The following is a 24,462-nucleotide window of genomic DNA, read 5'->3' on the forward strand; positions in this document are numbered from 1 at the left end:
TAAGACGGAACAAACTGTTTCCAACAACGGAGAAAAACAACACGGAGGGCGCTCTAATTCACATGCACCAAAAGACTACAGTCCACCTGAGTGACACTTAGAAAGAATACCTCTTCATTTTTCAAAAAAAATTTTTTAAAGACTGTTGGCATCTAGTGGAAGCCATAGGAACTGCAATTTGGGTCCTAATAATTCGGCTCCCCCATAGAAAAGCATTGGATAATCCAATGACCTCAACAACAACAGAAATTCCTGGATGGATTGTCCTCTGGGTTTCGCCTGCCAAATCAGTTCCGTTATACTCACAGACATTATTTTAACAGTTTTAGAAACTTTAGAGTGTTTTCTATCCAAATCCACCATGTATATGCATATCCTAGCTTCTGGGCCTGAGTAACAGGCAGTTTACTTTGGGCATGCTTCTCATCCAGATGTCGAAATACTGCCCCCAAGCCATAAGAAGTTAAACAGGTCAACATACACAAGGCTGCGGGGCCAGACGGATTACCAGGACGTGTGCTCCGGGCATGTGCTGACCAACTGGCAAGTGACTTCACTGACATTTTCAACATGTCCCTGATTAAGTCTGTAATACCAACATGTTTCAAGCAGACTACCATAGTCCCTGTGCCCAAGAACGCAAAGGCAACCTGCCTAAATGACAACAGACCCGTAGCACTCACGTCTGTAGCCATGAAGTGCTTTGAAAGGTTGGTAATGGCTCACATGAACACCATTATTCCAGAAACCCTAGACCCACTCCAATTTGCATACCACCCAAACAGATCCACAGATGATGCAATCTCTATTGCACTCCACACTGCCCTTTCCCACCTGGACAAAAGGAACGTTACGTGAGAATGCAATTCATTGACTACAGCTCAGCGTTCAACACCATAGTACCCTCAAAGCTCATCACTAAGCTAAGGATCCTGGGTCTAAACACCTCCCTCTGCAACTGGATCCTGGACTTCCTGACGGGCCGCCCCCCGGGTGGTGAGGGTAGGTAGCAACACATCCGCCACGCTGATCCTCAACACTGGAGCTCCCCAGGGTTGCGTGCTCAGTCCCCTCCTGTACTCCCTGTTCACCCACGACTGCATGGCCAGGCACGACTCCAACACCATCATTAAGTTTGCAGACGACACAACAGTGGTAGGCCTGATCACCGACAACGACGAGACAGCCTATAGGGAGGGAGTCAGAGACCTGGCCGGGAGGCGCCAGAATAAAAACCTATCCCTCAACATAACCAAGATTAAGGAGATTATTGTGGACTACAGGAAAAGGAGGATCGAGCACGCCCCCCATTCTCATCGACAGGGCTGTAGTGGAGTAGGTTGAGAGCTTCAAGTTCCTTGGTGTCCACATCAACAACAAACTAGAATGGTCCAAACACCTCAAGACAGTCGTGAAGAGGGCACGACAAAGCCTATTCCCCCTCAAGAAACGAAAAAGATCTGGCATGGGTCCTGAGATCCTCAAAAGGTTCTACAGCTGCAATATCGAGAGCATCCTGACTGGTTGCATCACTGCCTGGTACGGGAACTGCTCAGCCTCTGATCGCAAGGCACTACAGAGGGTAGTGCGTACGGCCCAGTACATCACTGGGGCTAAGCTGCCTGCCATCCAGGACCTCTACACCAAGCGGTGTCAGAGGAAGGCCCTGAAAATTGTCAAAGACCCCAGCCACCCCAGTCATAGACTGTTCTCTCTACTATCGCATGGCAAGCGGTACCGGAGTGCAAAGTCTAGGACAAAAAGGCTTCGCAACAGTTTTTACCCCCAAGCCATAAGACTCCTGAACAGGTAATCAAATGGCTACCCGGATTATTTGCATTGTGTGCCCCCCCCCCAACGCCACTTTTTACACTGCTGCTACTCTCTGTTCATCATATATGCATAGTCACTTTAGCCATATCTACATGTACATAATACCTCAATCAGCCTGACTAACTGGTGTATGTAGCCTCGCTACTTTTATAGCCTGGCTACTGTATATAGCCTGTCTTTTTACTGTTGTTTTATTTCTTTACCTACCTATTGTTATCCTAATACCTTTTTTGCACTATTGGTTAGAGCCTGTAAGTAAGCATTTTACTGTAAGGTCTGCACCTGTTGTATTCAGCGCATGTGACAAAAACTTTGATTTGATTTGATCCTACCATACCGTTGTCTGTTCATTATGCCTTGAATCTTTTCTACCATGCCCAGAAATCTATTCCTTTTACTCTCTGTTCTGAAGATACTAGGCATCCAGTTCTTTTAGCCTTTAGCCGTACCCTTATCGTACTCCTCATCTGTTCCTCTGGTGATGTGGAGGTTAATCCAGGCCCTGCAGTGCCAAGTTCCACTCCCATTCCCCAGGCGCTATCATTTGTTGACTTCTGTAACAGTAAAAGCTTTGGTTTCATGCATGTTAACATTAGAAGCCTCCTCCCTAAGTTTGTTTTATTCACTGCCCTAGCACACTCTGCCAACCCGGATGTGCTAGCCATGTCTGAATCCTGGCTCAGATAGACTACCATAAATCCTGAAATTTCCATCCCTAACCATAACATTTTCCGACAAGATAGAACTGCCCAAGGGGGCGGTGTTGCAATCTACTGCAGAGATAGCCTGCAGAGTTCTGTCTTACTATCCAGGTCTGTTCCCAAACAACTCGAGCTTCTACTTTTAAAAATCCACCTTTCCAGAAACAAGTATCTCACCGTTGCCGCTTGCTATAGGCCACCCTCTGCCCCCAGCTGTGCTCTGGACACCATATGTGAACTGATTTCCCCCCATCTATCTTCAGAGCTCGTGCTGCTAGGTGACCTAAACTGGGACATGCTTAATAACACCCCGGCCATCCTACAATCTAAGCTTGATGCCCTCAATCTCACACAAATTATCAATGAACCTACCAGGTACAACCCCAAATCTATAAACACGGGCACCCTCATAGATATCATCCTAACCAACTTGCCCTCCGAATACACCTCTGCTGTTTTCAACCAAGATCTCAGCGATCACTGCCATCACAAAGCCATGACCTCAATCCTATAGACAATTTGTGGGCAGAACTGAAAAAGCGTGTGCGAGCAAGGAGGCCTACAAACCTGACTCAGTTACACCAGCTCTGTCAGGAGGAATGGGCCAAAATTCACCCAACTTATTGTGGGAAGTTTGTGGAAGGCTAACCGAAACATTTGACCCAAGTTAAACAATTGAAAGGAAATGCTACCTAATACTAATTGAGTGTATGTAAACTTCTGACCTACTGGGAATGTGATGAAAGAAATAAAAGCCGAAATAAATCATTCTCTCTACTATTATTCTGACATTTCACATTCTTAAAATAAAGTGGTGATCCTAACTGACCTAAAACAGGGATTTTTTACTGGGATTAATTGTCAGGAGTTGTGAAAAACTGAGTTGGAATGTAATTTGCCAAGGTGTATGTAAATTTCCGACTTCAACTGTATCAATCCTGTACCATGGAATCGGTACATCAAAAATCTCTTCCTAACTATTTTGCAATCTGTATGGCACAGTTGTCCACATCCTGGTAATCAAATTAAACTGGTATACTTTCCTATTTATGCTATTTGTATTCCTACGCCAGTTTTGATCCTTTATATTGGGCAGACAGACCAGTTCCCTACCTCCTCCCGCTGCCACCTGCCTCCTCCATTTTTGGGGTAATGTTGTAATCAATTGGTTGTAATCTTGGATTGAGCAGATCTTCCCATACAATTCTGATAACTCCATGAAGGACATAACACTACCATTCCAATTTACAATATAATTTAAGAACAAAATACCCTTTTCAAACATCTTTCCCATAAATACAGGTATTTTATCCACCAGCACATGTGAGTTCAGCCATAATATTTGCTTTAATATTTGTTCTATCTTTTCAGGGGGATGAAATTGAAATTGTAGCCAGCTCTGCAATGCTTGTTTGAAAAAGAGAGATACTTTGAAAAAAGTATCATTTTCAATTAATCGAAAATGAGACATGGCAATCTGCACAAAGGCGCAAAGGCCATATTTAAACAGTGGATGAGCTTTTCTTAGTTATCTACTTGAGAACCATTTAAGGTTCAAGTAAAACCTTTTAATAAGTGAAGCTTTTAGAGAGAGGTTTAGTGCTTTTATATTTCATAATTTCAACCCACCTAATTCATATTCATTATATAGATATGCACGCTTAATTTTCTCTGGTTTAGCGTCCCAAATAAAGCAACATATTTTTTGATCATATGATTTGAAAAACGAATCATTAGGAGTAGGCAGCGCCATAAGTAAGTGAGTAAACTGAGATATGACTAAGGAGTTAATCAGGGCAATTTTTCCATAAATAGACAGGTATTTACCTCTCCATGGTTGCAGAATCTTGTCTATTTTTACAAGTTTTCTATTCAAATTCATTGTGGAGAGCTTATTTATATATTTTGTGATATGAATACCAATTATGTCTACTTCACCATCAGCCCACTTTATAGGTAAACTGCAGGGTAATGTAAAAGTTGTATTTTTTTTAAAGATCTAATACGTAATATTGTACACTTACCATAATTAGGTTTTAGTCCAGAGAGTAGAGAAAAGTTATCTAGATCTTCAATGAGACAGGGATCTAGGGATGAGACAGGGATCTAGGGATCTAGCTTGCGGACATAATATAAAACTTGAGTCATCGGCATACATGGACAGCTTTGTTTTTAAGCCTTGGATTTCTAATCCTATAATGTTGTTATTGGATCTGATTTTAATAGCTAGTAGTTCGATGGCCATAACGAATATATATGGTGACAGCGGACACCCTTGTTCAACTCCTCTTGACAATTCAAAACTCTCTGAGAAGTAGCTGTTATTTATTATTTTACACCTGGTGTTGCTATGCATTATTTTTTACCCATTTTATAAGAGAATTACCGAAATTGAAAAAAATCCAGGCATTTATAAATAAAATCCAGTCTTTATCAAATGCCTTTTCAAAATCCGCTATAAATACCAGGCCTGGCTTCTTAGATGTTTCATGATGTTCTATTATTTCTAGTAGTTGTCGTATAATCTTCAGCGTCTGATCCCGTTAGCGGGATCAAAATCCAGCGAAAAATCATATCGCCAATTAGCATTAAAAAAAATCATAATTAAAAAATAATAATAATAATATATATTTTTTTTTATAGATACACCTCTCCTGAATCGACCCACGTCGTCCGATTTCAAAAAGGTTTTACAGGAAAAGCAAATCATTAGATTATATTAGATGAGTCCATCGTAAAAAGCAGCTTCATAGCCATTTTCCGACCAACCACTTGCATCACATATAATCAAAAAACAGCTAAATGCAGCACTAACCTTTTACAAACTTCATCAGATGGCACCCCTAGGACATCATGTTATACAATGCATGCATTCTTTTGTTCAATAAAGGTCATATTTATATATAAAAACAGCATTTTACATCTCTGTCTGACGTTGACTACATAATTTCCCCTCAAAAGCGTCCCGGTAAACAATGCTACATTTCCCTAAATTACTATCCTATAACGATTTTTTAAATGTATATTGTCAATCTAACATTTATAGATGAATATCTCTTGAGAACACCCGTCATACCAGATTTTAAATTAACTTTACTGGGTAATCACACTTTGCGATAAAAGGAGATGCGATACTCAGAAAATTAGCTAATATACAGAGCTCGGCGCCATCTTGGAAAGAATCTCATGTCACATCTTATCTTGTATAATATTGTCAATAATCGCCTACCTTTAGTTGTCTTCATCAGAAAGCATCCCAGGTCCACAACAGATGTATTTTCGGTCAAAAAGTCCATACTTCACGTTCCATTAGCCTGATGTTGGTAGCGCGTCCTATGGCTCTCTCCAAGCGCAGCTCTGAAGTTCATAATAAATGCAATGCTCGCGCATGTAGGTTCGTTCAAACATGTCAAACGTTGTATAAAATAAATCTTCAGGGCCTCTAACACCAAGAGAGCCAATAAGATTCGAGGGGGATGATGTCATGGCCTTTAAAACCGTATCCAAAGGTGGGGGCAGACATGGCCGCCGGCGTCATAATGGTGATGGCCCATCCCCTGTGACCAATTTCAAACTCGTGTCATTCACTGAGTTTTGACTCTATAAGGCTCAAACCACTGTGAAAGGACTGGCGACATCTAGTGGAAGCAATAGGAAGTGCTCACTGAACCATGGTTAACGGTGTGATTAATAAGGAAAGATGAGAAGTCGAGTCCACAATTCAGAATTCCACTTCCTGTTTCAATCGGTCTCGGGGTTTTGACTGCCATTTGAGTTCTGTTATACTCACAGACACCATTCAAACAGTTTTAGAAACTTTAGAGTGTTTTCTATCCATATATAATAAGTATATGCATGCCCTATCTTCTGAGTTTGATTAGTAGGCCGTTGAAAATGGGAACGATTTTTTTTCAAAATGCGCTGTGGCGCCCCCTATCCTACGGTATCCTCAAGAGGTTTTAACTCCAATGTATCGTCCATGTAAAAAACCTGTCTGATCAGGATGAACAATACCTGGTAAAACTCTTTTAATTCTGAGTGCTATGCATTTTGCTAGTATTTTTGCATCACAGCAATGATGGGTTCCATGTAGAACCATTTCCACAGAGGGATCTACATGGAACCCAAAAGGATTATACCAGGAAACAAATATTGTTCTATCTGAAACCAAAAAGGGTTCCCCTATGGGGACAGCCGAAGAACCCTTTCGGACCCCTTTTTGTAAGAGTGTAGTGTAAGTAGATCCAATTGAAATAGCACCGTTTCTAATAATATGTTTGTAAAGCAAATAAAATCCTATTTTAACTCACCTTTTTTTCCAGGTGCAAAACCCTTGTGTTCTGATTCAACAGACACTTCACTTGGTGATTCATGTAAAGTTTTCTCCCTCATGCTCAGTTGCAGAGAGAAGAAGAGATTTTCCAATTACACCCATTGGTTGTTGCTTTTGAACAAGATAATATTTTGTTTCTTTATTGCCTCTTCACATATACACTACATGACCAAAAGTATGTGTACACCTTCTTGTCGAACATCTCATTCCAAAATCATGGGCATTAAAATGGGCACTCTTCTGGGAAGGCTTTCCACTAGATGTTGGAACACTGCTGCGGGGACTTGCTTCCATTCAGCCACAGGAGCATTAGTGAGGTTGGGCAAATTAGGCCTGGCTTGCGGTCGGTGTTCCAATTCATCCCAAAGGTGTTCCATGGGGTTGAGGTCAGGGCTCTGTGCAGGCCAGTTAAGTTCTTCCACACAGATATCGACAAACCATTTCTGTATGGACCTCCCTTTGTGCACGGGGGCCTTCCCCAAACTGTTGACACAAAGTTGGAAGCACAGAATCCTCTAGAATGTCATTGTATGCTGAAGCGTTAACATTTCCCCTCACTGGAACTAAGGGGCCTAGCCCGAACAATGAAAAACAGCCCCAAAACTCCTCCTCCACCAACTTTACATTTAGCACTATGCATTCGGGCAGGTAGCGTTCTCCTGGCATCCACCAAACCCAAATTTGTCCGTCAGACTGCCAGATGGTGAAGCGTGATTCATCACTCCAGAGAACGTTTCCACTCCTCCAGAGTTCAATGGCATCGAGCTTTACACCACTCCAGCCATGCGGCTGCTCGGTCATGGTAACCCATTTCAGGAACTTGGTAGTGAGTGTTGCAACTGAAGACAGACAATTTTTATGTGCTAGGCGCTTCAGCACTCGGTGGTCCCGTTCTGTAAGCTTACTCCTCCTCCACCAACTTTACATTTGGCACTATGCATTCGGGCAGGTAGCGTTCTCCTGGCATCCACCAAACCCAAATTTGTCCGTCAGACTGCCAGATGGTGAAGCGTGATTCACCACTCCAGAGAACGTTTCCACTCCTCCAGAGTTCAATGGCATCGAGCTTTACACCACTCCAGCCGTGCGGTTGCTCGGTCATGGAAACCCATTTCAGGAACTTGGTAGTGAGTGTTGCAACTGAAGACAGATGATTTTTATGTGCTACACACTTCAGCACTCGGTGGTCCCGTTCTGTAAGCTTGTGTGGCCTACCACTTCGTGGTTCAGCCGTTGTTGCTCCTAGATGTTTCCACTTCACAATAACAGCACTTACAGTTGACCGGTGCAGCTTTAGCAGGGCAGAAATTTGACAGACTGACTTCTTGGAAAGGTGGCATCCTATGATGGTGCCACGTTGAAAGTCACTGAGCTCTTCAGTAAGGCCATTCTACTGACAATGTTTGTGCATGGAGATTGAATGGCTGTGTGCTCGATTTTATACATCTGTCAGCAACGGGTGTGCCTGAAATAGCCAAATCCACAAATTTGAAGGTGTGTCCACATACTTTTGTATATATAGTGTACTTTAACTTTTGCATTTAACTTTCTTCTTTTAAGACTGCCAAGCTGTCCTCAACTGGGGAACCTCTGTCCGGGACAACGTCCTCAGGATTATGGAGCGGTGTGTTTATAAAAAGTTGTTTGAATATTACAACATGTATTAGGATTAAGCAAAACTTCACCATTTAAAAATTGTCATTATCCAAACACTGTCTAATTTTGATATCCTCTTTCTTTCAGATTGATTACCAATGAATTAATGTCCCACTTCAATATGAAGGGACAGAGAAGCAAACATGTCTTTGCTACCACTTTAGTAGATTCTGACTGTTAAAGATATTTTACTGTGTGTTACTTTTCTGTTGTGTCCTGCATGCCCACATTATGCCAATCCTTAATTTAATTAGTTATCTTTTTATGCTCACAAATACTGTCATGAAAAGTCAGAAAATTCAGGAGATTAATGTGTTGCGGGCCTTCTGGAAAGTCCTAAAATATTCCCCTGACTGGCATGGTGGAGAAGGACGCAAAGGATGTATATGAGCAAGTTGAAAGCAAATCTAAGAAGCTGTAGATATGTTCTATGTGCGCTTTTTCTATGCTCCCCGTTCTTAAATTTCAGTTTTGTGTTTTTTACTTTCGGTTTTGCACACCAGTTTCAAAAAGCTGAAAATACAATATTTTTGGGTATGGAAAATTTCACAGCGGTTTAAATGGTAAATGATTGTCTACACAAATACTGATTGTTTTGTCACATAAACTGAATTTAGGCTAACTATTAGAATTTCAACAACCAGGAAATGGCAGAGCGATTTCTGCACATTGCATCTTTAACTATGACCAGAAGGCTTCCTAATATAGCACATAATATAGTGGTCAGAATTATGACCATCTGGTCAGATAGAGGTCACAATTATGACCAACTGGTGGTATGATGTTCAGGAAAAAACGTAATATTCCGGTCAGTAAAAATATGTTAAAAATAACATAAAAATACCTCATACATCTTTTCAAACAGGTTTTGCAAATTGGGCCGGATTAAAAATGGTACATAATACCCTTTTTAAATAGTGTGGTTTATTCCACCAAACTAAATCTAAAAGTTGAATGTCTACTACTTTCATTGTTGCTTGGGGAACATCCAATGCCATTACAGTACATGCTAGTCTTGATAAAGCAATACGACCGTTGAAATATATAAATCCAGCAGGGCTAGTAGATGTGGGTGCTCACTGCCCTATAATCCGCTTCATTGTCAATTGACAGCGAGTCTCTTTGGAGCTAGGAGCGGTCGACATCTTGAATTGGAGTAAGAAAGTGAGTGAAATAAAAACCTTGATCTTAACCATCCTGTTTCAAAATTAGTGCTTTTAGGACACGTAGTTGCGGCTTTTCGGGTAAATTGGCCTGTACAGCTCCAGGTGAGTGCAAGGGAGACCGGTGAGAACAGGAGCAATGCAGTAAAAATTTGCCCGAGACGAGAGCAAACGAGTCGTGACAATGGTAGTTTGCTAGCTAATCAGCCACATTTCGCATGCTAGTGTAACCGGTGCTGTTACACTAGCAAGTTGATTTTAAAAGTCAATTTGGAACCAATAACTGTGTTGTGTGATGTTGAAAAAACGGTATAGTTATGGGAATACACAATAGGATAGAATACCCTAACGGCGATGGCTACAAAATGTATAGCTAGTTCGTTATCAGTGATGGATAACGTTAGCTAGCCACAGTAGCTAGTTTTCCGGTCAGGCAGACATCTATCAGTACAGTAGTACTAGTAGAGGTTAGCTAGATAGCTCATTTCAAAACCTCTTACATTAGCTGACATTAGCGAGCTAGGTACCTTGGTTTGCTGCATCCCCATGCGAATCGATGTAATAACGACATTATAACTCGTATTTCATGTATCTGCCACCTTGCAACTGATGATGTTCACAGGCCATTGCAATCTCAAATTGTCAAAATAAACACACACCAAATGCGTTCAGAGTTGTTATGAAGGTTAACTGGCTAATATTAGCTGCTAGACTATTCTAGAACGCTGAAGACATGTTGATGCATGGAATTAGTAATTCAATAGGATCTCAGTGTTGATCCCGCTGGTTCTCCAGTCTTTGAATGGATGGATCCTCAAATAAAATTGTATTTGTCACATGCGCCGAATACAACAGTTTACTTACGAGGCCTTTGCCAACAATGCAGTTAAATGGGAAGAAAATGTGCTAATTATACTGAAAAAATATGTAAACGCAACCATTTCAAAGATTTCCCTGTTACAGTTCATATAAGAAAATCAGTCAATTAAAATGAATTCATAAGGCCCTAATGTATGTGGATTTCACATGACTGGTACCGGAGCTCCAAGTCTAAGTCCAAGAGGCTTCTAAACAGCTAAACAAACCATAAGACTCCAGAACATCTAATCAAATGGCTACCCAGACTATTTGCAGCTTCTACCCCCCCCCCCCACTTTACGCTGCTGCTACTCTCTGTTATTATGTATGCATAGTCACTTTAATAACTCTACCTACATGTACATATCACCTCAATTTCCTCGACCATTAACTCTGTACCGGTAGCCTCGCTATTGTTATTTTACTGTAGCTATACTTTATTTCAGTTTTTTTTTCTTCTTAAAACTGCATTGTTAGTTAAGGGCTTTTTAGTAAGCATTTCACTGTAAGGTCTACACCTGTTGTATTCGGCGCATGTGACAAATACAATTTGATTTGGGAATACAGATATGCATCTGTTGGTCACAGATACCTTAAAAAGGGTAGGTGCGTGGACCAAAAAACCAGTCGGTATCAAGTGTGACCACCATTTGCCTCAGGCAGTGCGATTATGGAGCGAGATAGCTGCCAAAAGGTTGAACGTACATATCATTAGGATTGTAAGAAAATCCATAAGTAAATTGTTATGATCGTTAGAAAAGCCATGCTCGAAACTTGAAACATAAATGTTAAATTAGATCTGTAAACGTACGTTGTTGTAACGGCTGTCTGAAGTAGTAGACCAAGGCGCAGTGTGGTTAGTGCTCATCTTTGTTATTTAATTGAAAAAAAGAGAACACTTTACAAATAAACAAAAGACAACAGCCAAGCAGTCCTGTCAGGTAACAAATGACTAAACAGAAAATATCTACACACCAAACCCAAAGGAAAAACATGCTGCCTAAGTATGACTCCCAATCAGCAACAACGATGTACAGCTGTTCCTGATTGGGAGCCATACCCGGCTGAAACAAAGCAATCCCCAACATAGAAATACAGACATAGAATGCCCACCCAAATCACACCCTGACCAAACCTAAATAGAGACATAAAAAGGCTCTCAGGTCAGGGCGTGACAGTACCCCCCCCAAAGGTGCGGACTCCGGCCGCAAAACCTGAACCTATGGGGGAGGGTCTGGGTGGGCATTTCTCTGCGGTGGGGGCTCTGGAGCGGGACGCAGACCCCGCTCCACCACTGGCTCACCCCACTTCACTGGCTCCCCTAGAGCGTGATCTCCTGCCGCCGACCACGGACTGGGGACCCTCGCAGCGGGCCCCGGACTGGAGGGCGACTCTGGCTGCGCCCGGCTGGCGAGCGGCTCTGGCGGCTCCGGACAGGCGGGCGGCTCTGGCGGCTCCGGACTGGCGGGCGGCTCTGGCGGCTCCGGACTGGCGGGCGGCTCGGGCGGCTCCGGACTGGCGGGCGGTTCGGGCGGCTCCGGACTGGCGGGCGGCTCGGGTGGCTCCGGACTGGCTCTGGGGGCAGGCACAGGATTCACCAGGCTGGGAAGACATGCAGGAGGCCTGGCTCTGGGCGCAGGCACAGGACTCACCAGGCTGGGGAGACATGCAGGAGGCCTGGCTCTGGGCGCAGGCACAGGACTCACCAGGCTGGGAAGACATGCTGGAGGCCTGGCTCTGGGTGCAGGCACAGGACTCACCAGGCTGGGAAGACATGCAGGAGGCCTGGTTCTGGGCGCAGGCACAGGACTCACCAGGCTGGGAAGACATGCAGGAGGCCTGGTTCTGGGCGCAGGCACAGGATTCCCCCGGCTGGGGAGACATGCAGGAGGCCTGGCTCTGGGCGTAGGCACAGGACTCACCAGGCTGGGGAGACATGCAGGAGGCCTGGCTCTGGGCGCAGGCACAGGACTCACCAGGCTGGGAAGACATGCAGGAGGCCTGGCTCTGGGCGCAGACACAGGACTCACCAGGCTGGGAAGACATGCAGGAGGCCTGGTTCTGGGCGCAGGCACAGGATAGACCGGGTCCTGAAGACGCACTGGAGGTCTAGAGCGCACGGCCTGCACAACCCGTCCTGGCTCGATGCCCACTCTTTCATGGCACTTGCGGGGGGCTGGGATGTAGCGCACCGGGCTATGAGCGCGCACTGGAGACACCGTGCGCTCTACCGCATAACACGGTGCCTGACCAGTACCGCGCCGCTTCCGGTAAGCACGGGGAGTTGGCTCAGGTCTAACGCCTGACTCCGCCAATCGCCCCGTGTGCCCCCCCCCCAAAGAATTTTTGGGGCTGCCTCTTCACCTCCACCTGCTTCCCCGGCAGGTTGTTGCAATGGTCAAATAGCTGTTCCCAAGTCCAGTCTATTCTTCCCTCCAATTCCTCCAGCGACCAGGATGCCATCACCTCCCGAGCACGCTGCTTCCTCCACTCCTGGTGCTGCTCCCCTCCACGTTGCTTGGTCTGTTTTTGGTGGGTAGATCTGTAACGGCTGTCTGAAGTAGTAGACCAAGGCGCAGTGTGGTTAGTGCTCATCTTTGTTATTTAATTGAAAAAAAGAGAACACTTTACAAATAAACAAAAGACAACAGCCAAACAGTCCTGTCAGGTAACAAATGACTAAACAGAAAATATCTACCCACCAAACCCAAAGGAAAAACATGCTGCCTAAGTATGACTCCCAATCAGCAACAACGATGTACAGCTGTTCCTGATTGGGAGCCATACCCGGCCGAAACAAAGCAATCCCCAACATAGAAATACAGACATAGAATGCCCACCCAAATCACACCCTGACCAAACCTAAATAGAGACATAAAAAGGCTCTCTCAGGTCAGGGCGTGACAGTTGTTACAACTATGAATTAACATTTACAAGTTCAATTCTTACTTTACATTTATTTTTTTTATATATATTTTTTCAATTATTCAACAACAGAACAATACAACACAGCAAGAGTAAATACTACTACAAAAAGTAAATCAATGGTCCCCACCCCCCAAAATAAAATAACTTAAAACAATGACAAATTACAAAATACAAATAATAAATTAGTTAAATTAGAATAGTAATAATACAAATAACTAAATAAGACAAATGACAAGAGATACCAACATATACACAAAGTAATACAAACAGTACATTACAGAGAGACAATAGCTACATCGATCTACAAGCTCACCTCCACCAACCTCAATGGAAGTGTTTTCATATAGTCCAGGAATGGTTGCCATTGTGAAAACAAAGTGGTTGAATTTATTTCTTAAAGCATAGGTAATCTCCATAGGAATACACATTCATTTCAGAGAGCCATCTTGTAATTGGGAGAGGGGAATCCGATTTCCATGTCAATGCAACGCATTTTCTTGCAGTGGCAAGGGCCATATCTGTAAATTTTATTTTGAAGTTATTCTTCGAATTCACATTTGTGAAGTTACCCAGAAGGCATATTTCAGGGTCAAGTGGGAAGGGACCTCCATAATAAAGGGAGAAGGGAGGTCCCTTCTGATCCCTTCTGGCATGATGTCACAAACATCATGCCAGAAGGCTTGTAATTTAGTACACTGCCAAGTAGAATGCAAAAATGTGCCTTCTGTTGTTCCACATCTAAAACACATTTCTGATATTTCTGGGTTATATCTATGTAACCTCTGAGGTGTCAGATAGAGTTGGTGGAGGAAGTTGTAATGTATACGTCTATATCTAGAGGTTGACCGATTATGATTTTTCAATACCGATACCGATTATTGGAGGACAAAAAAGCCGATACCGATTAATCGGCTGATTTTTATATACATATTTGTAATAATGACAATTACAACAATACTGAATGAACTCTTTTATTTTAACTTAATATAATCCATAAATAAAATCTATTTAGTCTCAAATAAATAATGAAACATGTTCAATTTGGTTAAAATAATGCAAAAACACAGTGTTGGAGAAGAAAGTAAAAGTGCAATATATGCCATGTAAAAAAACTAACGTTTAAAGTACCTTGCTCAGAACATGAGAACATATGAAAGCTGGTGGTTCCTTTTAATATGAGTCTTCAATATTCCCAGTTAAGAAGTTTTAGATTGTAGTTATTATAGGAATTATAGGACTATTTCTCTCTATACCATTTGTATTTCATATACACCTTTGACTATTGGATGTTCTTATAGGCACTTTAGTATTGCCAGCCTAATCTCGGGAGTTGATAGGCTTGGAGTCATAAACAGCGCTGTGTTTCAAGCATTGCGAAGAGCTGCTGGCAAACGCAGGAAAGTGCTGTTTGAATGAATGCTTACGAGCCTGCTGCTGCCTACCACCGCTCAGTCAGACTGTTCTGTCAAATATCAAATCATAGACTTAATTATAATATAATAAACACACAGAAATACGAGCCTTAGGTCGTTAATATGGTCATATCCGGAAACGATCATTTTAAAAACAAAACGTTTATTCTTTCAGTGAAATATGGAACCGTTCTGTATTTTATCGAACGGGTGGCAACCCTAAGTCTAAATATTGCTGTAACATTGCACAACCTTCAATGTTATGTCATAATTATGTAAAATTCTGGCAAATTAATTACTGTCTTTGTTAGGAACAAATGGTCTTCACACAGTTCGCAACGAGCCAGGCGGCCCAAACCTCTGCGTATACCCTGAAGCGAATGCGCGTTTGTTAAATCATCACCCGTTTGGTGAAGTAGGCTGTGATTCGATGATAAATTAACAGGCACTGCATTGATTATGTGCAACACAGGACAAGCTAGTTAAACTAGTAACATAATCCCTACACATGGTTGATGATATTAAGATTGATTGTTTTTTATAAGATAAGTTTAATGCTAGCTAGCAACTTACCTTGGCTCCTTGCTGCACTCGCGTAACAGGTGGTCTCCTCGTGGATTGCAATGCAATCGGCACCCAAAATGCAGATTACCGATTGTTATGAAAACGTGATAATCAGCCCTAATTAATCGACCCGGCCATGGTCGACCTCTAATCTAGAGTTGATGGTCGCTGACACGCTATCTTGGCATAGGTCCGACCATAGACCCTCATCAATTGTAGTATTCAAATCAGATTCCCATCGCTCTCTTGACTTATGTACATCTGGTTTTGGGCATTGTTGCATTAGCAATGAGTACACTGGATATAAATATGTATGTATCAGTGTTATTATGGAGTAGTTGTTCAATACTTGATAGATTTGGTAAAGTCATATCTCCAAAAGTGCTTCTGAGCAAGTTTTAACTGTAAATACCAAAATAAATGATAATTGGATAACTGGTATTTTTCTTTTAGTTGCTCAAATGAGATAAGTACCCTATCTATATAACAATGTTCTAAATGCGTTATTCCCTTCTCATGCCACTGTTGAAAAATGTTGCTATCCAAGATCATTGGCAGGAGTCTGTTGTGCCACATGGGTGTTTTGGGTGACAAGTCTTGTTTCATACCAAATAACTTACGGATTTCATACCAAGATCTTACTAAATTGATGGTACAGGTATTGCTTGTTTTTGTTGATATAGTCTTGGGGTTCCACTTGTAGATAATATTACTCCCAACCTCTTCATTAAGAGCAAACATTTCCATCTGAGTCCAAGAAGGTGCTGGTTCAGTTTAAAATAGGAACGAAATTAATATAATTTGCGCTGCCCAATAATACATCTTGAAATTTGGTAGGCAGAGGCCTCCCACGTTAATTTGTCCAGGCTAACCCTTGGGGTTTTACCGTTCCGTACAAATTGTCTTATGGTCTTGTTAAAGGACTTAAAGAAACTCTTGGGTAGGGTTATTCTTAAATATAAAAATAGGTACATCATCTTAGGCAGAACGTTCATCTTAATACAGCTAATTCTCCCAAATAATGTGAGAGGCAGATCTATCCATCTATTCAAGTCATTCACCACCTTCTGAACCAAGACAGAGTAGTTAAGTCATTATCATCTGTGATTCCTAGATATTTGAACCCCTGTGGCGACCAACTGAACGGACCCGTTCGTTCACAGATGCTATAGTCAAAGCGAGTCAGTGGAAGTATTTCACTTTTGTCCATGTTGACTTTGTAACCTGATATAGAGCTATATGTACCCAAAAGCGCCTGTAGTTTTGAGAGAGACCAGGTCGGGTCAGAGAGGAACAAAATAATGTTGTCTGTGAACAATGAGGTCTTATGCGTTATCTGGCCCACCAGAAAGCCCTTTATGCCAGGATCCGTTCTTATGGCCTCCGCCAGGGGTTCTGTGGCTAGCACAAAAAGGAGCGGGGAAAGTGAACAGCTCAGTCTACTACCTCTAAAGAGTGGGAATGTGGCTGACATCATGCCATTAGTTGTGATCTTGGCTTGGTTTATAGTATAACGTTTTAACCCAGTTGACAAACGAAGGACCAAGGTTAAATTTGAATAGGTATGGCCACTCCAGCCTATTAAAGGCCTTTTCAGCGTCTAGAGATACTGCTATACTAGGATCTCTCCTCACACTGGCCATGTGAATTACGTTGAATAACCTGCGCAAATTATTGGTGGAGGATATTTTCTGTATAAAGCCTGTTTGATCGGTGCTAATCAGGTTTGGCAAATATTGTCCTAATCTAATAGCCATCACCTTAGAAATCAATTTATTGTCGGCATTGAGGAGAGAGATCGGCCTATAGGAAGAACATTGTAGAGGATCTTTATTTTTTTATGTATAACTGTTATAATAGCCGTGGAAAAGGAGTCCGGTAAACTCTGCGTCTCAGCAGCTAAATTTAGAACATCCATCAAGAGAGGAATAAGCAAATCCTTAAACTCCTTATAAAACTCTGGGGGAACCCATCTTCTCCTGGTGATTTGCTGGATTGTAGAGAGGAAATTTCCTTTTCGATTTCTGTTTTTGTAAAGGGGCGATCTAGTTCGTTTTGGTCTTCCTGTGTGAGGAGCGGTAGTTCAATAGTTGACAGAAATGTGTCTATCATTGCTGGTTCTGTTCCACCAGAAGTGTATAACTTAGAATAGTATTGTTTAAATGAATCATTAATCTCTTCCGTGTTGTGAGACACTTGACCGTTCTGTGTTTCAATAGAGTTGATGGTTCTCGGTTTTCTCCTCAGCTTTTATCTGCCAGGCCAAGACTTTGTGCGTCTTCTTCCCCAATTCATACTATCTTTGCCTACTTCTAAGAATAGCCGTTTCAGTTTTGTAAGTACTTAGGGTATTATATTTTAGTTTTTTATTCACCAACGAGCGGTATGTTTCTTTAGAGCCAGATTTTTTGTGTTCTTTTTGTAGTAATAGGATTTCATTCTCTAATACATTCAATTCAGTAGTGCATTTGTAAGACCTGTGGTATAAGAAATGATTTGACCCCGAAGAAAGGCCTTTAATGTATCCCAGAGTACAAAACTATTGGGAGGGGACGGACAGTTTGTTTCAAAGAAAAACGTAATTTGGTATCTGATAAATTTACAAAATTCTGTCTATTTCAAAAGAGTTGGATTTGGGCACCATCTATAAGTCCCTTGAACTCCATCTGGCATCCAAACAAAAAGTGTGAGGGGAGAATTATCTGAGATAGTTCTGGATAAATACTCAGTTTCTAGAACTCTATGGGTTACCTGTACTGATAGGAGAAAATAATCAATCTGGGTAAGAGAGTTATGCGGGCAGGAGTGGAATAAATAATCCCTATTTTATGGGTGGAGCTGTCTCCATATGTCTTTCAAATGTAAGTCTTTCATAAATGATAGAGTGCATTTGGCTGACTTTGTCATTGAGGTTGCTTTAGTTGAGGATCTATCCAGAATCTTATCCAGAAAAAAATTTAAGTCGCCCCCAACTAAATGTGTTCCCTGAAATTCTGCTACCTTGAGGAATATATCAATTTATTTCAATTCACTGATTTCCTTATAAACTGTAACTCAGTAAAGTCGTTCATGTTTATGATCAGTATACATTAAACTTGTTGGTGTTTCCTTATTTACAATATCTTAGTTAACTCACTTTATGTGAGGGATCGGTGAAACTCAGCCTAAAGTGTCCCCACCTGCGCTGACGAATAGCTAGTTTTTCCGTGGCACAGCTGGGTTAGAAGCTTCAGGAGGGCAGTCGCGTGTGTTTGCGAGGCGGAGGTCCTAGGTTCGAGCCCCGGTATAAGCCGTGGCGGAAGTGATACTCTAAGCAAGCAGCGAAACATACTGTACATACAGTGAGGGGGGAAAAGTATTTGACTCCCTGCTAATTTTGTACATTTGCCTGCTGATAAAGAAATGATCAGTCAATAATTTTAATGGTATGTTTATTTGAACAGTGAGAGACAGAATAACAACAAAAAAATCCTGAAAAACGCATGTCAAAAATGTTATAAATTGATTTGCATTTTAATAAGGGAAATAAGTATTTGACCCCCTCTCAATCAGAAAGATTTCTGGCTCCCGGGTGTCTTTTATACAGGTAACGAGCTGAGATTAGGAGCACACTCTTAAAGGGAGTGCTCCTAATCTCAGCTTGTTACCTGTATAAAAGACACCTGTCCACAGAAGCAATCAATCAATCAGATTCCAAACTCTCCACCATGGAGTTGCAATGATCATGAGAACGGTGAGGAATCAGCCCAGAACTACACGGGAGGATCTTGTCAATGATCTCAAGGCAGCTGGGACCATAGTCACCAAGAAAACAATTGGTAACACACTACGCCGTGAAGGACTGAAATCCTGCTCAAAAAAATTCCCCCTGCTCAAGAAAGCGCATATACATGCCCGTCTGAAGTTTGCCAATGAACATCTGAATGATTCAGAGGACAACTGGGTGAAAGTGTTGTGGTCAGATGAGACCAAAATGGAGCTCTTTGGCATCAACTCAACTCGCCATGTTTGGAGGAGGAGGAATGCTGCGTATGACCCCAAGAATACCATCCCCACCATCAAACATGAATGTGGAAACATTATGCTTTGGGGGTGTTTTTCTGCTAAGGGGACAGGACAACTTCACCGCATCAAAGGGACAATGGACGGGGCCATGTACCGTCAAATCTTGGGTGAGAACCTCCTTCCTTCAACCAGGGCATTGAAAATGGGGCGTGGATGGGTATTCCAGCATGACAATGACCCAAAACACACGGCCAAGGCAACAAAGGAGTGGCTCAAGAAAAGCACATTAAGGTCCTGGAGTGGCCTGGCCAGTCTCCAGACCTTAATACATCTAGATGTTCCGCTAGCGGAACACCGCTCCAATATCCAATGATAGGGCGTGGCGAATTACAAACTCCTCAAAAATCCGAAAACTTCAATTTTTCAAACATATGACTATTTTACACCATTTTAAAGACAAGACTCTCCTTTATCTAACCACACTTTCCGATTTCAAAAAGGCTTTACAACGAAAGCAAAACATTAGATTATGTCAGGAGAGTACCCAGACAGAAATAATCAGACACCCATTTTTCAAGCTAGCATATAATGTCACAAAAACCAAAATCACAGCTAAATGCAGCACTAACCTTTGATGATCTTCATCAGATGACACTCCTAGGACATTATGTTATACAATACATGCATGTTTTGTTCAATCAAGTTCATATTTATATCAAAAAACAGCTTTTTACATTAGCATGGGACGTTCAGAACTAGCATTCCCACCGAACACTTCCGGTGAATTTACTAAATTACTCACGATAAACGTTCACAAAAAACATAACAATTATTTTAAGAATTATAGATACAGAACTCCTTTATGCAATCGCAGTGTCCGATTTTAAAATAGCTTTTCAGTGAAAGCACATTTTGCAATATTCTGATTAGATAGCCCGGCCATCACAGGCTACCTATTTTGACACCCACCAAGTTTGGTACTCACAAAACTCAGATTTACTATCAGAAAAATTGGATTACCTTTGCTGTTCTTTGTCAGAATGCACTCCCAGGACTTCTACTTCAACAACAAATGTTGGTTTGGTTCCAAATAATCCATAGTTATATCCAAATAGCGGCGTTTTGTTCGTGCGTTCAAGACACTATCCGAAGGGTAACGAAGGGTGACGCGCCGGCGCGTTTCGTGACAAAAAATGTCAAAATATTCCATTACCGTACTTCGAAGCATGTCAAACGCTGTTTAAAATAAATTTTTATGCGATTTTTCTCGTAAAATAGCGATAATATTCCGACCGGGAGTCGTTTTCGTTCAAAGACTGAAAATGTAAAATGGACTCTTCACGTGCATGCGCACGCCTGTCTCATTGTTCTCAGATCGACCACTATCCAAATGCGCTACTGTTTTTCAGCCAGGGACTGCAGAGTCATCATTCAACGTTCTGGCGCCTTCTGATAGCCTATGGGAGCCTTAGAAAGTGTCACGTTACAGCAGAGATCCTCTGTTTTCAATAAAGAGGCTAAAGAAGGCCAAGAAATGGTCAGAGAGGGTACTTCCTGTTTGGAATCTTCTCAGGTTTTGGCCTGCCATATGAGTTCTGTTATACTCACAGACACCATTCAAACAGTTTTAGAAACTTTAGGGTGTTTTCTATCCAAATCAAACAATATATGCATATTCTAGTTTCTGGGCAGGAGTAATAAACAGATTAAATCGGGTACGTTTTTTTATCCGGCCGTGAAAATACTGCCCCCTATCCATAACAGGTTAATCCCATAGAAAATCTGTGGAGGGAGCTGAAGGTTCGAGTTGCCAAACGTCAGCCTCGAAACCTTAATGACTTGGAGAAGATCTGCAAAGAGGAGTGGGACAAAATCCCTCCTGAGATGTGTGCAAACCTGGTGGCCAACTACAAGAAATGTCTAACCTCTGTGATTGCCAACAAGGGTTTTGCCACCAAGTACTAAGTCATGTTTTGCAGAGGGGTCAAATACTTATTTCCCTCCTTAAAATGCAAATCAATTCATAACATTTTTGACATGCGTTTTTCAGGATTTTGTTGTTGTTATTCTGTCTCTCACTGTTCAAATAAACCTACCATTAAAATTATAGACTGATCATTTCTTTGTCAGTGGGCAAACGTACAAAATCAGCAGGGGATCAAATACTTTTTCCCCTCACTGTAATGTCATACCAGTCACACGCATACATACAGTTGATGTTGGAAGTTTACATACACCTTAGCCAAATACATTTAAACTCAGTTTTTTACAATTTCTGACATTTAATCCTAGTAAAAATTCCTTTCTTAGGTCAGTTAGGATCACCACTTTATTTTAAGAATGTGAAATGTCAGAATAATTGTAGAAATGTCAGAATAAATGATTTATTTCAGTGTTTATTTATTTCATCACATTCCCAGTGGGTCAGAAGTTTACATACACTCAATTAGTATTTGGTAGCATTGCCTTTAAATTGTTTAACTTCACTAGGGTAGGGGGCAGTATTTTGACGTCCGGATGAAAGGTGTGCCCAAATTAAACTGCCTGCTACTCAGACTCAGAAGGTAGGATATGCATATTATTAGTAGATTTGGATAGAAAACACTCTGAAGTTTCTAAAACTGTTTGAATGATGTCTGTGAGTATAACAGAACTTAAATGGCAGGCAAAACCCTGAGAAAGATCCAACCAGGAAGTGGGAAATCTGAGGCTGTAGTTTTTTAAGTGAATGCCTATCTAACACACAGTGACTTAGGGTTCATTTTGTACATCCTAAGGCTTCCACTAGATGTCAACACTTTTTAGAAAGTTGTTTGAGGCTTCTATGGTGAACAGAGAGCGAACAAAGGAAGTTGGAAGTTGTTGACTCAAGAAAGGCGTACGTTCATTGGCGCGCATTCACGTGAGAGGTAGCTGTGTGCCATTACATTTTTCAAGACATTGGAATCGTCCGGTTGGAATATTATTGAAGGTTTATGTTAAAAAGGCCCTAAAAATTGATGCTATACATCGTTTGACATGTTTCTACGAACGTAAATATAACTTTTTTTGACTTTTCAGTGCGCTTCCTCCATTTGGAGCAGCTTACTGAACGCGCAAACAACAAGGAGGTATTTGGACATAAATTATGGACTTTGACTCCAAAATGGCGGGTATCTGTATTGCTTGATGCCTTTTTCTGAGCACAGTACTCAGATTATTGCAAAGTGTGCTTTCCCCGTGAAGCTTTTTTGAAATCTGTCACAGCCGTTGCATAAAGGAGATGTTCATCTATAATTCTTTGAATAACAGTTTAATATTTTATCAACGTTTATGATGAGTATTTTTGTAAATTGTTGTGCTGATTCACCGGCAGTATTGGAGGAAAAATATTTTCTGAACATCACGCGGCAATGTAAAATGCTGTTTTTGGATATAAATATGAACTTGATTGAACAAAAAATGCATGTATTGTGTTACATGATGTCCTAGGAGTGTCATCTGATGAAGATCGTCAAAGGTTAGTGCATAATTTTAGCTGGTTTTCTGGTTTTTGTGACTCCTGTCCTTGCTAGGAAAATGGCTGTGTGGTTTTTCTTGTGTTGGAACTGTCCTAACATAATCTAACTTTATGCTTTCGCCGTAAAGCCTTTTTGAAATGGGACAATGTGGTTACATAAAGGAGACGTGTATCTTTAAAATGGTGTATAATACTTGTATGTTTGAGAACTTTGAATTATGCCATTTTGTGGTTTTGAATTTGGCGCTCTGATTTTTCACTGGCTGTTGAATAGTGTGAACCGTGGGTGGGACGGTAGCATCCCACGTAGCCCTGAGAAGTTAAACGGTCAACTTAGTGTATGTAAACGTCTGACCCACTGGAATTGTGATACAGTGAATTATAAGTGAAATAATCTGTCTGTAAACAATTGTTGGAAAAATTACTTGTGTCAAGCACAAAGTAGATGTCCTAACCGACTTGCCAAAACTATAGTTTGTCTATAAGAAATTTGTGGAGTGGTTGAAAAACAAGTTTTACTGACTCCAACCTAAGTGTATGTAAACTTCCGATTTCAACTGTATGTACCAGCTCTTTACGCAAACTTATCTGTTTGACTGTGCTTGTCTTGCTGGCCACATGCCAACTGTTTCACTATTATTGTTGCCCTTTAGATAGCAGAAGCGGGCGGCTCACCCTGGTTGTCATCTTAAGGTCTTTGCAGACTGTATGTCGGATTCAGGCTTTTATGATTATCACATCACACTGCGCGATGTTACCAAGTATGCATCTTAGAAATAGTTTTTACATATAAACAAACGTTATGCCTGAACTCAGAATCAGATAAGCTTCCCCCATATAACATGGTAGAATGTTTTTCTAAAATGTATAATCCCATCAGGTAGCCTGATTTCAGGTGTGTCGTGTAAACAACATTGTTAGGGACATCGTTCTTCTTGCACAGCATGTAGGCTAAGCGTTTAAATCAAACTTTTATATTCCTCTGACTATTCACAATAAATATTATTGTGTGCATACTCTGTGCCGGCCATGTTCCTATTGGTTAGTCACCGGGATCTGACACTGCTAGAACTTTGTCATAGCCTACGACCACACGTAGCGGTACTTAATCGGCAGACATAGACCCGGTCACACTGACCTTGGAGTGAGAGAGACATAAGGTCAGATCTTGTGGAACACACACACATTCACACACACACTAGGCTATTGCGCTGACTTGCATATGTCAACTCTATCAGTCTGGCTTCATTTTCACATTTACATTTAAGTCATTTAGCAGACGCTCTTATCCAGAGCGACTTACAAATTGGTGCATTCACCTTATGATATCCAGTGGAACAACCACTTTACAGTAGTGCATCTAAATATTTTTAGGGGGGGGGGGTTACTTTATCCTATCCCAGGTATTCCTTAAAGAGGTGGGGTTTCAGGTGTCTCCGGAAGGTGGTGATTGACTCCGCTGTCCTGGCGTCGTGAGGGAGCTTGTTCCACCATAGGGGTGACAGAGCAG

General features: G+C 41.6%; 1 protein-coding gene across 6 annotated transcripts in view; it reads left to right on the forward strand.

Annotated features, from left to right (window-relative positions):
- The first annotated feature begins 9,414 nt into the window (after positions 1-9,414).
- The window catches only part of LOC106580654 (AP-2 complex subunit mu), a 50,859-nt gene continuing 35,811 nt past the window's right edge, over positions 9,415-24,462 (forward strand). For 5 of the 6 annotated variants that reach the window (XR_006760939.1, XM_014161945.2, XM_014161949.2 and 2 more), the window contains exon 1: positions 9,415-9,687. The gene's annotated coding sequence lies outside the window, so the exon portion shown is untranslated. Of the gene's footprint in view, positions 9,792-24,462 lie in introns of all 6 variants that reach the window. The other variant, XM_014161946.2, reaches the window with a different exon arrangement.

This window comes from Salmo salar, chromosome ssa20, assembly GCF_905237065.1.
Source record: "Salmo salar chromosome ssa20, Ssal_v3.1, whole genome shotgun sequence".
Lineage (NCBI taxonomy): Eukaryota > Metazoa > Chordata > Actinopteri > Salmoniformes > Salmonidae > Salmo > Salmo salar.